Below are 13,260 nucleotides of genomic sequence, written 5' to 3'. Positions count from 1 at the left end.
GCAAGGCTCACCGTTGTCCAGGAGAGGACACGTTACCTGGATACAGAGTCCCATGGTGGACAATTGAGACCACAAAGACTTCTGGGTGAGCCTGGCTCTGCTAGTTAGCAGTTGGATGGTTCTGGCAGTTCTTGACTTTGCTGAGCCTCAGTTTCTTTATCTGTAAAAAAGGGTGATAATGCCCAGCTCTCCAAGTGGGGTGATAAATGCCCAACTCTCCAAGTGGGGGAAGATTGGAAATGAAACACATGAAGCCCTTAATAAGTTGGCTGGAGTACAGTAGTAGGAACTCAAATACGTCAGACCCTCCAACCTGGCCCCTCGCATACCTCACTACAGACCTGACTCCCACATGCAGTGGTGCCCAAAGGCAGAAGCCTTCCTACCTATGTTGAAAAAATTAGTTATTTATGCTCTGCCTTCTGCTCTACCTGCCTTCTGTCTTCACAATCCCCAGTTTCTCATCTTCTGATTATTTTTTTATTTTTTTAATGTTAATTAATTTTTGAGACAGAGACAGACAGACCATGAAGGGGGAGGGTCAGAGAGAGAGGGAGACACAGAATCCGAAGCAGGCTCCAGGCTCCGAGCTGTTGGCACAGAGCCCAACATGGGGCTCGAATTCACAGACCATGAGATCATGACCTGAGCCGAAGTCGGAGGCTCAACTGACTGAGCCACCGAGGCGCCCCAATCATCTTCTGGTTATTAAAGTCATAATATACACATATTGCTCTCCTGCTACTGTCATAGCCACTGGGGATTCAGAAACAAATTGTTGAGAGTTGTCTTTCTTAGAGCTCATGGTCCAGTAAGGGTCTGGGAGAGGGAGAGAGTAAAAACAAGGACCAAAGTAAGTAATTGCTACTCAGGGCAGGAATAGCCACAATAGACTAAGGCCCAGCTGCTGGCATGTGACAAAACAGATCCAAGATTTTCCACTGAACCCAATTCCAAATCAATTTAATATTTTTTTTCAAAAGAGGCAATTTGTTGGGTATGGTTTAATATATATTTTTAATGGAATACTTCAGGCATATAAAAAGCGTAAGTACAATGCACAACCATGTACCAACTATCCAGCTTAAAATAAAAACCTGACTGCATTCTCCTTCCTTTCTATCCCCAGTGGTAACCTCTCTTCTGAATTTGGTGCTTATCATTTCCTGGTATGTTTTTATACTTTTATTACATATGTATGCATGTACAAATGATGCATCCCCCCCCCTTTTTTTGCCCTCCAGGTATTCATTTCCACACTTTTGCCTTTTTTCAAATGAGGTTGCCCTTAGGGGCCATTTATTTTATACATTTGAAAACTTTATATAAACAGTACATACTGTATGTATCACTCTGCACCTTTTTTGCTTTTGCTCAACATTATATTTTGAGATGTCTCCATGTTGATACCTGTATCTCTAATTCATCCATTTGTCACTGCTTTATCATATTCCATTCCATGACAATATCACCATATTGATCTGCTTTCTTGGCAGTAGACACTGGGTTTGGAAAATAGAATCACTAAGTCTGTCCCTCAGAGTTCTCCAAGAAGCAGACACCAAGATAGGATTAGATGTGCAAGAGAGTTATTGGAGAAACTCGTGAATGATAAGGGGTGTGGTGGGCAGGAATAGGCAGGGAGAGTCTGCAGACCATGATACAGGTCTCACACATGTGCAAGGGGAGTGGGGAGAAAGAGGATTGAATCAGAAGAATTTCTTTAATTTAAATTTTAGTTAACATACAGTGCAGTATTGGTTTCAGGAGAATTCAGGGGTTCATCACATACGTACAAAGTCCAGGGCTCATCACAAGTGCCCTCCTTAATAGCCATCACCCATCTAGCCCATCTCTCACCCTCCTCCGTCAACCCGTACTTTGTTCTCTATCATTAAGAGTCTTTTGTGGTTTATTTCTCTCTTCTCTTACTACCCTTTCCCATATGTTCATGTGTTTTGCTTCTTAAATTCCAGATATGAACGAAATCATATGGTGTTTTTCTTTCTCTGATTGACTTGTTTTGCTTAGCATAATACATTCTAGCTCCATCCACATCATTGCAAATGGCAAGATTTCATTCTTTTTGATCACCGAGTAATATTCCATTGTGTGTGTGTGTTTGTGTGTGTGTGTGTGTGTGTGTACCACATGTTTTTTATCCATTCATCAGTCAGTGGACATTTGGGTTCCCTCCATAGTTTCACTATTGTTGATAATGCCGCTATAAACATTAGAGTGCATGTACCCCTTCAAATCTGTATTTTTGTATCCTTTGGGTAAATACCTAACACTGCAATTGCTGGATTGTAGGGTAGTTCTATTATTAGTTTCCTGAGGAACTTCCATACTGTTCTCCAGAGTGGCTGCACCAGTTTTCATTCCCACCACCAATGCAAGAGTGTTCCCCTTTCTCTGCATCCTTGCCAATAACTGTTGTTGCTTGTATTGTTAATTTTAGCCATTCTGACAGGTGTGAGGTGGTATCTCATTGTGGTTTTGATTTGTATTTCCCTGACGATGAGTCATGTTGAGCATCTTTTCATGTGCCTGTTAGCCATCTGGATGTCTTCTTTGGAAAAGTGTCTATTCATGTCTTTTGCCCATTTCTTGATTGGGTTATTTGTTTTTTGGGTATTGAGTTTGATAAGTTATTTATAGATTTTGGATACAAACCCTTTATCAGATATGTTGTTTGAAATATATTTTCTCATTCTTTAGGCTACATTTTAGTTTTGTTGACTGTTTCCTTTGTTGTGCAGAAGATTTTTATCTTGATGAAGTATCAATAGTTCATGTTTGCTTTTGTTTCCCTTGCCTTCAGTGACATGTCTAGTAAGAAGTTGCTGTGGCCAAGGTCAAAGAAGTTGCTGCCTGTATTCTCCTCTAGGATTTTGATGTTTCCTGTCTTACATTTAGGTGTTTCATCCATTTTGAATTTATTTTTGTGTATGGTGTAAGAAAGTGGTCCAGTTTCATTCTTCTGCATGTCACTGTCTAGTTTTCCCAACACCATTAGTTTAAGAGACTGTCTTTTTTCCATTGGATATTCTTTTCTGTTTTGTCGAAGATTAGTTGACCATATAGTCGTGGGTCCATTTCTGGGTTTTCTATTCTGTTCCACTGATCTATGTGTCTGTCTCTGTGCCAGTATCACACTGTCGTGATGACTACAGCTTTGTAATATAGTTTGAAATCTGGAATCATGATGCCTCCAGTTTTTTTCTTCTTCAGGATTGCTTTGGCTATGTGGGATCCCTTCTGGTCCCATAAAATTTTTAGGATTATTTGCTCCAGCTCTGTGAAAAATGCTAGTGGTATTTTGATAGGGATTGCACTAAATATGTATATTGCTTTGAGTAGCAAAGACATTTCAACAATGTTTGTTCTTCCAATCCATGAGCATGGAATACTTTTCCATTTCTTTGTGTTATCTTCAATTTCTTTCATAAGTGTTCTATAGTTTTCAGAGTATCCATCTTTTACCTCTTTAGTTAGGCTTATTCCTAGGTTTCTTACTGGTTTTGGTGCAATTGCAAATGGGATCAATTCCATGATTTCTTTTTCTGTTGCTTCATTATTGGTGTATAGAAATGCAATAGACTTCTGCAAGTTGATTTTGTATCCTGTGACTTTACTAAAATTCATGTATTAGTTTTAGCCATTATTTGGTGGGGTCTTTTGGGTTTTCTACTTAGAATATTATGTCGTCTGCAAATAGTGAAAGTAGAGTCAGAAGAGCTTCTGACTGTAGTAAAGTTCTAAGAGTCTCAGTAAGGCCAACAGGAAGTCCCTAAGCAAAAAAGATCCATTATAAGATCCTCATGTGAGGCAGGAATGGCCCAACCCAATCCTGGTACTCCTGCTGTGCTCAGTCACAGGCTGAGGGCAGTCTGAGTTAAGCATCACAGTGGATCTGGAGATGTGGAGGATTGGTCACCCGTGTTCCCTACAGTAGGTTCTCTTGAAGAAGGTGGTCTGAGTGGTGCCAAACCCTCCATGACCATCATACTGTGATCAGAGTATGTAGTCATGGGCAAAGAGGAGGTAGATTATTACCGTGCCTGGCAGACTTTCATTCATTCACTCGTCCTCTACTTTTGAAAACAAAGTGAGATGGTTGAGAAGGCCATCATAGAAAGTGTCATTAAAGATGGGTCCTAAAGTACTCTTTCAAGCATTGCTATTGGAGCCAGCAGTCTTGGTACGCCACTTCCCTTCATTTCTTGGTGACTCTATGGAGCTCAGCTGTGAGGGATCTACAGTCAAGTCTCCAAGAGGCTCTGTGTTATGGTTCTAGAGTCAACCAGAACTGCATTTTCTTCTCCTCTCTACCACATGATCATTTATACAAGTCATTTCACAGTGATAGGTCTCACTTTTCTCATCCTTAGAGTGAGGATAACCAGACCCATCTCACAGAATTGTTATGGAGACTAAAAGAGATGGTATAAGCACAATGTTTGATACACATAGTCGGTGTTTTGAAAACCATGAGTTTGTTCCTCTGTTCCACTAGGTTATTGTTAGGGATATAGACATCTATTTTTGGATGCAGGTATTTTTTCCCAAACTGAGAAACATTTAAAAACTTAGAGCCCTAGTTCTGCAAACTCCAGCTATCTATGGCAATCAAGGTGAATCAAAATGATGTCCACTGGACCTTCTTAGTCATACCCATCACTCTTTCTAAAGCAGCATTTGTGATTAATCTCACTCTAGGGCTAAATCGGTCCCAAGCGTTTCCCAGGCACTTGATAAAGAAGCTCTCTGATTTATAGCAAACACCATTATTGAGCGGTGGCAGAGAGAGGCCATTGGGGGATTTGTCTCGCTGGAAACTCTGTCTGTTGGAGCCATTTCTTCTATTTTCCTGGATGAGAGCTCAATTTATTTCAAAACAGATGAATGAGATCCTTTTTTGCTCCCTTGCTGGGGTAGGAAGGAGACAGAAGTTGTATAATTTTTAAAAATAAAGACTACTACTTAATATTTTAAATTTGGAAAGTTCTTCACAGCTTACACAGACATCAGGATTCAACAGAAGGCTAGGCACAAAGTAGGTCCTCAGAAAATGTTTGTGGAAGTGTATAATAATCTCCTTTAATCCTCACAGTGGCCCTGTGAGGTACACCAAGTCCATTTTTCCCATTGGACAAAGGAGGAAGATGAGGTTCACAGCTAAGAAATGTCAGAGTTAGGACTCTGATATAGACCCAGACCTGAGCTTTATCGGTCACCACACCGTGGGCCTCAGTAATCCAGGAGCCGAATCACCATGCTCATTCCTTGAGCATTCCTTGAAAAAATGCCTGAGACACTTTCCGAGATTGAAAAGCTGGTCAGCCAAGGCTGCAACTTCTTTTTCACCTGGTCTTTGGGTCCCTTTGGTTCTGTTCCAGAATACATTTATGGAGCACCTGCCTCTTACTTGGCGTTCATCTTCCTCACTTTGTCTGCTCAGATCCTTACCCTCTTCCCCAACAACCCTTAGTCATCTTCACTTGAACATTTCCAGTGACAGAGAGATACCTACCCAGTGGAGAGTTCTTATTTGACGGGGCCAACATATTGCCCTGGAATGTAATTACCTGGGCCTCGGACTTGGCTCCAGGCAGAATAGTAGCAGTGAAAAGCTTAGGCTCAGGCAGACCTGGCTTAAAGCACAGCTGTTTCACTTACTAGCTCTGTGACACTGTTATTTAACCCATAAAATGTATTATTTAGCTCATAAAATGGAAAATAGAATATTTTATCAGCAGGAATTCTTTTGGGTGCAAGGAAGACAATACTCAATTAATAGCAGCATAAACAATAAAGACATTTAATAATCTCACTTCACAAAAAAGTTTCAAGGGAAGCAATGCCAGTGTTGGCTCAATGACAGGGTGATATTAGAGTTCTTGGTTCGTATCTTCATGATTCTCAGGTTCATTAGAAGGCCACAGCAGCAGCAAGCATCATGTCTTAACACAGTACTTGCAAAGCAGAAATAGAAGACACCTAACACCTCCAGGTGGCACGAATCTGGGGACCAAAAGCTTGGAAGGCCTACATAGTCCAAACCGTGATGTCTGCATCAGGTCACTGAGGCTCCCTGGGCTCTGATTTGTTCATTCATATGAACAGTGGGACAGTTACATCCCCCTCAAAGAATAGTTGCAGGAATCAAATATGTCAAGGGCTTGTGGGTCCTGATTTGTCAGAGGTCTCCGTAGTGAATGGTACTCTTATTATTGCTGTAGCTACTGATCTTACTGTCAGAACCTTCATCTTGCTGAGCCCTGATGACCACGTCTCCTGAAGAGTCCGACCCGAATGTCCTCTGCAGATTAAGTTTGAGTGCTGGTGAGCAGGCCTCCCCAAGACGGGCTTGTCCTCCCAAGCTGTGTTTCCTTCCCATTTGGACTCCTGACAGATTTCCGTGTTCTGGACCAGGCCATTGAGCAGTAACTCTGCAATCTGTTCTGGCTGTTAAATAAACTTCTCCTGCTCCCAGACGAGCTGTCACTTGCGTGTAAATACCCCTTTATGCCTGGACTATGATTTCCAAGTCAAAACTCCCATTGCATGGGTGGCTATTAGGGTCACTCCAGATTCGAAGCCCATGAATCACAGATAATAGGTTCAAACTGAGAGGTTGCTGTGGGAATTGACTGTGTGGCCTGAAGGAGGGATGATTAGCTATTGTAACTTGGGCATGTTTTATGGCTATTCTGGGCATCTGAGGATCACTCTCCATGTCACCATCATTAGAAGAGGTAGCACTCTGAAGGGACAATAAGCAACTCACACCCAGTGCTACCGTTTACGAGGCCCATTTATGTCTGAGAGTTGACCTACGACTTCCTCCAAACAATCCTCAGTTAAGGATTCTTAGAACTATTTGCGGTGTAATCCTGGGCCAGTTACTTCACCCCTCGGAATGTGAGTGTCTTCATCTGTTACGGGGGGTTGTTGTGGAGATTCAATAATGACAAGTTTGACAGTGGACTTCACAGTTTGGTTTCCCCTCACAGCAGGCCCTGAGGCAGGTACTATGGTAGGGTAGGTGGGCACCAGGTCATTTATTTGGCAGTGATCTCAGGGAAGCACATGTGAAGAAGTGGATGAAGAGAGAGGGAAGGGAGGGAAGCTTATAGAGTACGCATTAATGAGGGGGTTAAAGCTCTGGGCAGTGGGGACCCAGTCCCACAGGTGACCTGCTGACAAACTGTGGAACAAGCCCTATGTTAATTTACTCATGGACATTGATCCCCTGGATATGGGACACCAGGGGTGCCCTTCTGAGGTGCCCCTGCTTGTGGATCAGTGAAATCATGTGGTTCATGTGGTGCCAGAAAAACCGTTAGGCAGAAAAGGAGGCAGCAGGGTGAGAACAGGACTGGAAACTCTCCACCCTGGCTGCAGGTGAGTTCGGTGGGCCAAGGGGACCAAGGGACAGAGGGGTGGCCTCACAGGTGGTCCTGACATGCATTCTTTTTTGTTCGGTGTTGTTTTTTGTTTTTTTGGGGGGGGGGGTTGAGAGAAAGAGAGAGCAGGGAAGGAGGAGAGAGAGGGGGGAGAGAGAGAGAATTGCAAGCAGGCTCCACACCGTCAGCACAGAGCCCAACGTGGGGCTTGAACCCATGAACTGCTGTCACACACTCTTGATGCACATACCTCCTCCATGCTGGCATCCTGAGCCCTGGGCATATATTTGGGCCTCATACCCATCACGAAGCCCTAACCGTTCCTATGTCCATTTTCCAGGGGAAGAAAATCGAGCTTTTACAGAGGACACTCACCTATGCAGAATGAGCTGGCATCAAATCCAGCTTGGACTGCAGCGCGTGGGCTCTTAAGGGAAAGCCTAACTAGAACGTTAGCCTGCTGGACAGAACTGGGAGACTCACACTGTGAGGAGCTTGCCCAGACAACGCTGAAAGGCGATGCTAGTCACTATTCTATTTTTTTTTCTACTATTCTATTCTCATACTGATTCAAGAGGCACCTCTCGGGGTGCCTGGGTGGCTCAGGTCATGATCTCACAGTTCGTGGGTTCGAGCCCCGCGTCGGGCTGTGTGCTGACAGCTCAGAGCCTGGAGCCTGCTTCGGATTCTGTGTCTCCCTCGCTCTCTGCCCCTCCCCTGCTTGTACTCTGTCTCTCTCTCTCTCAAAAATAAACATTAAAAAATTAAAAAAAAAAAAAAAAGAATAGATCATCTTCAATTCTGTGTTGTACTCAATCAGGCAATGGCCATCCTTTTGGAAATGACCTCTGTTAACTAATAATCTTACAGCCCAGACTAAGACAATGCTAGAATATAAGAATCAGCAGGGGTATAGCTGTTTGGATGCTGTAAAAAGCATATACATGTTAACTATATTCAAAACCCATAATAATCCTGGGAAGTAATCAGGGCAGATGTTACAATCCCATGTTGCTCCCCCCAAAATAAGACTAGTCATGTGGTCCTCGATCTCTCAAGGCTACTATAACATCAGAAGAAGAGTTGTAGAAAAAAAATCAAATTCAACTTGTCTGTGTAGAAAAACAATAATTGCTTTTAAAAAATATCTTTAAATATAGAACAACAGAACACTTAAGTAGACCATCCATCATCCCTAACCTACAAAAATATACTGGTCAAAATTAATACATGTTAATTTTACTTTCTTTCATATTCTGAAGAGAAGAAGACGGCAATCTGACTTCAGACCCGTGTGGCCCAGGATGAGGTCCCAGGCCCCTTATGGTCCACAAAGATGGCACTGGGAATCTTTTAGCTATGCTTAATATTTCAGAGAGCCTAACTAAAAATTTTATATTTTCTCTCACATAATTAGGCCACCCAGACTAATTAAAATCACAAATTTTTCTCTTGGCTAGAATTTTGATAATAGCAGAAATCACATGATGATCAGAGGTCCTGATTGGTGTTTGATGATATCACAAAAATTCTGAGACATGCAAGCAGGATCACACTGTGACTTATGCCCCACACCCAACTAACTCAACTCCTAAACAGCCAGCACAGCAAGAAACCCTAGTCACGAGTCTATACCCTCCACTCCTTCAAGACAGAACTGTGTGCTGTAAAAGTCCATGCACACAGTCGGGTCATATAAAAGGGGTCCTTGACTAAAAGGCTGGGAGTCACTGGCCTACCTCTAAAGGCTATTGGTTCTCGGATAGAAGTGAGGGGTTGGTGTAAAGGGGTATATACTGACAGGGTTCCTTCCAGTAATGAAGTGAGAGATATTTCTCACCACAGATTAAGGAACTCTCTAGGTCCAAATAAAAACAACGTAAGGAGCACCTGAGTGGCTCAGTCGGTCAAGCTTCTGACACTTGATTTGGGCTCAGGTCATGATCTCATGGTTCATGAGTTCGAGCCCCGTGTCAGGCTCTGTGCTGGTGGTTCAGATCTTGCTTGGGTTCTCTCTCTCCCTTTCTGTCCCTCTCCCCTACTCTCTCTCTCTCGCTCTCTGAAAACAAACAACAAAAAAACCACATTATAAGATGATTAATAAGAATTTTAGCCCTCCCATATATGAATGTACTTAAATATTTTTACCACCTGTCATAGAGTATTAAAATGAATGCATTTAAGAGAAAGGGGGGTTCCCAAGGGAGGGGTGAAGGAAATGAACACTCTTCACCACTTCCTTTCTGAGATTTGCCACCTGGAGTAGCAGTAACTAGCTGGAGAGCACAGACTTTGGAGTCAGTAGATGAGGGTTTGAATCTCAGTTCTGCAACTATGAGCGGAGTAGTGCTGGGCACACAGTTGCTTAGTATCTTTGAGCTTTGGTTTCCAGATAAAAAAATGTAGGTTCTTTACACATGCAAAGAGTGTGGTATTGCTGAGAGAGCACCAGATTACAAATCAAGAACCCTTTCCTTCTGATCCCAGTTCAGACTTTCACTTGAAGTGCATCCTTGGGTAACTTGACTCACTCCTCCAAGCTTTAGTCTTCTTCCTTATGAGTAAATAACACCACTTGTCCTTCCAATCACATGGGCTGGTTTTGAGGATAGGAGCAACAGAAAAAAAATATCTTACGGATGATAAAGCAAATACACTAATGCAAATTTACTATCAACAGAAACAAAACTTAGGCAACATTGTTTTTGCTCAGATTATCATTTCTGAACCAAATCTACAAAGAATTATCTTGTTTCTTTGCCTGCTGAAAGAGGAGAAACGGAACAGGTTTTTATTCCAGTTACTGAACAGGCACTGTGGTTGTATGTGAGCCACTCTGTTTGTAGGGTGCCGACTGTAACCATCCTCAGCTCCAGCCTGTCGGGATCACCCGTCCCCTGTGGTGGTTACTGTTTCTGGGTTGCTCTTTAGAGATTGCAGTTAGTATTGAAGGTTTTGTTTCAATAGTTGCAAGGTAACCTTGGCAGCTGCTCGCAGCCATCTTGACATCAGCAGGGAAGAGTGAAACCAGAGCTGAGAAAAATCACAGAGAAAAAGCCACTGCTCTGACGGTATCTCAATACTCTGGACTAAATCATGTCCAAAGCTAGTGCACTTCTGGGCTTTTTTGTTAGGTGAGGCAATAAATTTTGAGTTTTTTTTTTTTTTTTTTTTCCTGTTCTTGCAAGTAAAATAATCTTAAGAAATACACCATATAACATTGAGCAAGTTTCATTAACCCTCTCAACTTCACTATCCTGATCTACAATGGGGGGTAAAATAATACCTATCACACATAGGGCTGCAGTGAAGTTCATCAGTGCTTGAAGAATGCTTAGCACGGTGTTTGGTACAAAGTAAGCCCTCAATAAATTGTGGCTATTTGTATTATGTTTGGCGCTCTACACATTATGCTAAATGCTTTCAGTACATCACCTTCCTTAAGCATCAGGTCAACCTCATGACAATCTTTTTTCTTATATAATTTTTTTTAAGTGTTCCTTTATTTCTGAGAGAGAGAGAGGCAGAGTGTGAGCAGGCGAGGGGCAGAGAGAGGGAGACACAAAATCCGAAGCAGGCTCCAGGCTCTGAGCTGTCAGCACAAAGCTTGACGAAGGGCTTGACCCCACGAACCGTGGGATCATGACCTGAGCCAAAGTCGGATGCTTAACTGACTGAGCCACCCAGGCACCCCTACAAGGTAGGATTTCTTATCCCCATTTTACAAATGAAAAGAAAAATGAGGGCTAGAGACTTGAAGTGACTTGTCCAGGGTCCTATGGCTACAAAGAGGCAGAGATTTCATAACATATAACTGTTTCTCCTTTTTTATTTTTTTCATCATCCTTTGCTCCGGTGATGTGAAGTGTACATCATGAGTAAAATACCAATTGGATACCTATGTCAAAAATCATTAGTTACCAGAGACATAGCAGTAAATACACATATTCTTTTTGAATTTAGTTTTAGAGGAAATGACCCGGATTACAGGGGAGTTTAGATTGAATTTGTGCCTTGTATTTACTGGCATCATGCTCCTAACAACTGAGAAACTAACCAATGGCACCTAAATCCTATAGGCACATGAAAAGCCTTGTCAGTATGGTATGCAACTAAATGCAGAGCTTAGAGGTCTTTTCCACATAGAACTTAGAGCATATGTACACATATTACATCCAACTATTTAATTTCTCCTAAAACCCTGAACCGAAATGTAACATTTCTTTTGTATTTTGACCCCATGGGTTAAAAAAATGTCTTTTTCACAGGCACTATAAAGGAATTCTCTTGATACTTTCTCTGTTCCTTCCTACATGTCAACTTATATATGTTTCCTAGGAAGTCCGAACAGTACAATTAGATGTGATAACGGGATGGAAGGAAAAATCGACTAGGGCCTCCACGACACTATTTTCTCAGGAAATATACAGGAAAATCTGACGGCGTGTCTTACTGTTTACCTCTAGGTGACATTCTCCAAACGTCTTTACACGTTATGGAATGCCTCAGACAGGACTGCAATGACTACAACAGTTTATCTGAACCTCCTCCTTACAAATGTTATCTTGTGTGCAGATCAAGAAAGTCCTTCCCACTCATCTGTAGTAAGCCTTGGAAAATATAAGCAGCAGCCCCTGAAATTCTCCTCATAACTAGGTACATATCTTGTCTAAGGAGAGGTGTCAGGACACATCCCAAATGCGAAGTCACGGGCTTTCAGAGGGAGCGGGGAGAGGCTCCACTGTCCTAAATTGCCTCACCCCCTGCCTCTTAGTGTACATTTCTTGATGGAAAGGTGTGAGAGGAGTGCCTAGAAAGTCATCCTGCAGGTAGGTGATCCTGATTTTATAATTAGGAGATTTTTACCTATACTGAAGCCCTATATGAGCACGCTAAGACACAACCGAGGATGGCATTTGTTCCCTCTGATAGCATAGTTTTAGATATCTGAGAGCTGTGGAGACAGACTGATCTGCAGCCAGACAGATGTAGCTCTGTTCTTTCTAGGTGAGAGTCCCTGGGTGTACCACATAACCTCTCCAAGCCTGCTGCTCATTGTAAAATGAGGCCACTACAACCTACTTCATGGGGTTTTGGAATAAATGGGTCCAGCTCATAGCAGACAGTCAATAAAAGATCGTTTATTTCCCCTGCAATTCTCTAAAAAAACATTTAATGTAATGTGTCTTTAGAAAAATGTCCCTACCAGGAAGAGAACCTCAACATCACTAGACTGCATCAGTTTGGGAGTACAAATAATTTTATACACATAATAATACACTTTAGAACCCTATTTCCAGATTGCCAGAATATACAGTAATTTCTGAGTACCACTCGGGCTGTGCCTAGTGCTTCTTCTCCCACCTCCTTCCAACCTTTTACTGATGTCTGCTGCCCAGGGAGGTCAATTTGTGGGTGGCACCTTCTCCCACACCCTTGGTGGTACCCTTGATGAGAACAGGGTGGTTGCCTTCTCTGAGAACCCCCAAGACTCCCAAATTGTAATGTCGTGAAGGAGCCAAGATGACACAACTTTGTTAGGACTTCACAACATTAGCAGCACACTGTGTCTGCAAGGAAATGACCCTACCTCCTTGTTGTGTTTCTCATTGTCACTTGGACCACAAAGAGCACTCCTTTTGCCTCCTATGAAAACAGGTTCTTCAGCTTCTGCCTAGACAGTCCTTTTTCCCTTCGGAGTCCATAAGAGAAGACCAGTAAGTTCTCTATCCCAAGGTCCCCTGTTCCACATAATCCTATCCAAGTGCAAATCAACTTCTGTAAACAGTGCTTCAGACTGATGGTCAGTTTCCCAGTTCACCATAACCACCCAGACTTTGAGCTCCAG

This window comes from Panthera uncia, assembly GCF_023721935.1.
Source record: "Panthera uncia isolate 11264 chromosome C1 unlocalized genomic scaffold, Puncia_PCG_1.0 HiC_scaffold_4, whole genome shotgun sequence".
In the NCBI taxonomy this organism is placed as follows: Eukaryota; Metazoa; Chordata; class Mammalia; order Carnivora; family Felidae; genus Panthera; species Panthera uncia.
Note: the sequence above shows the minus strand (reverse complement) of the source record.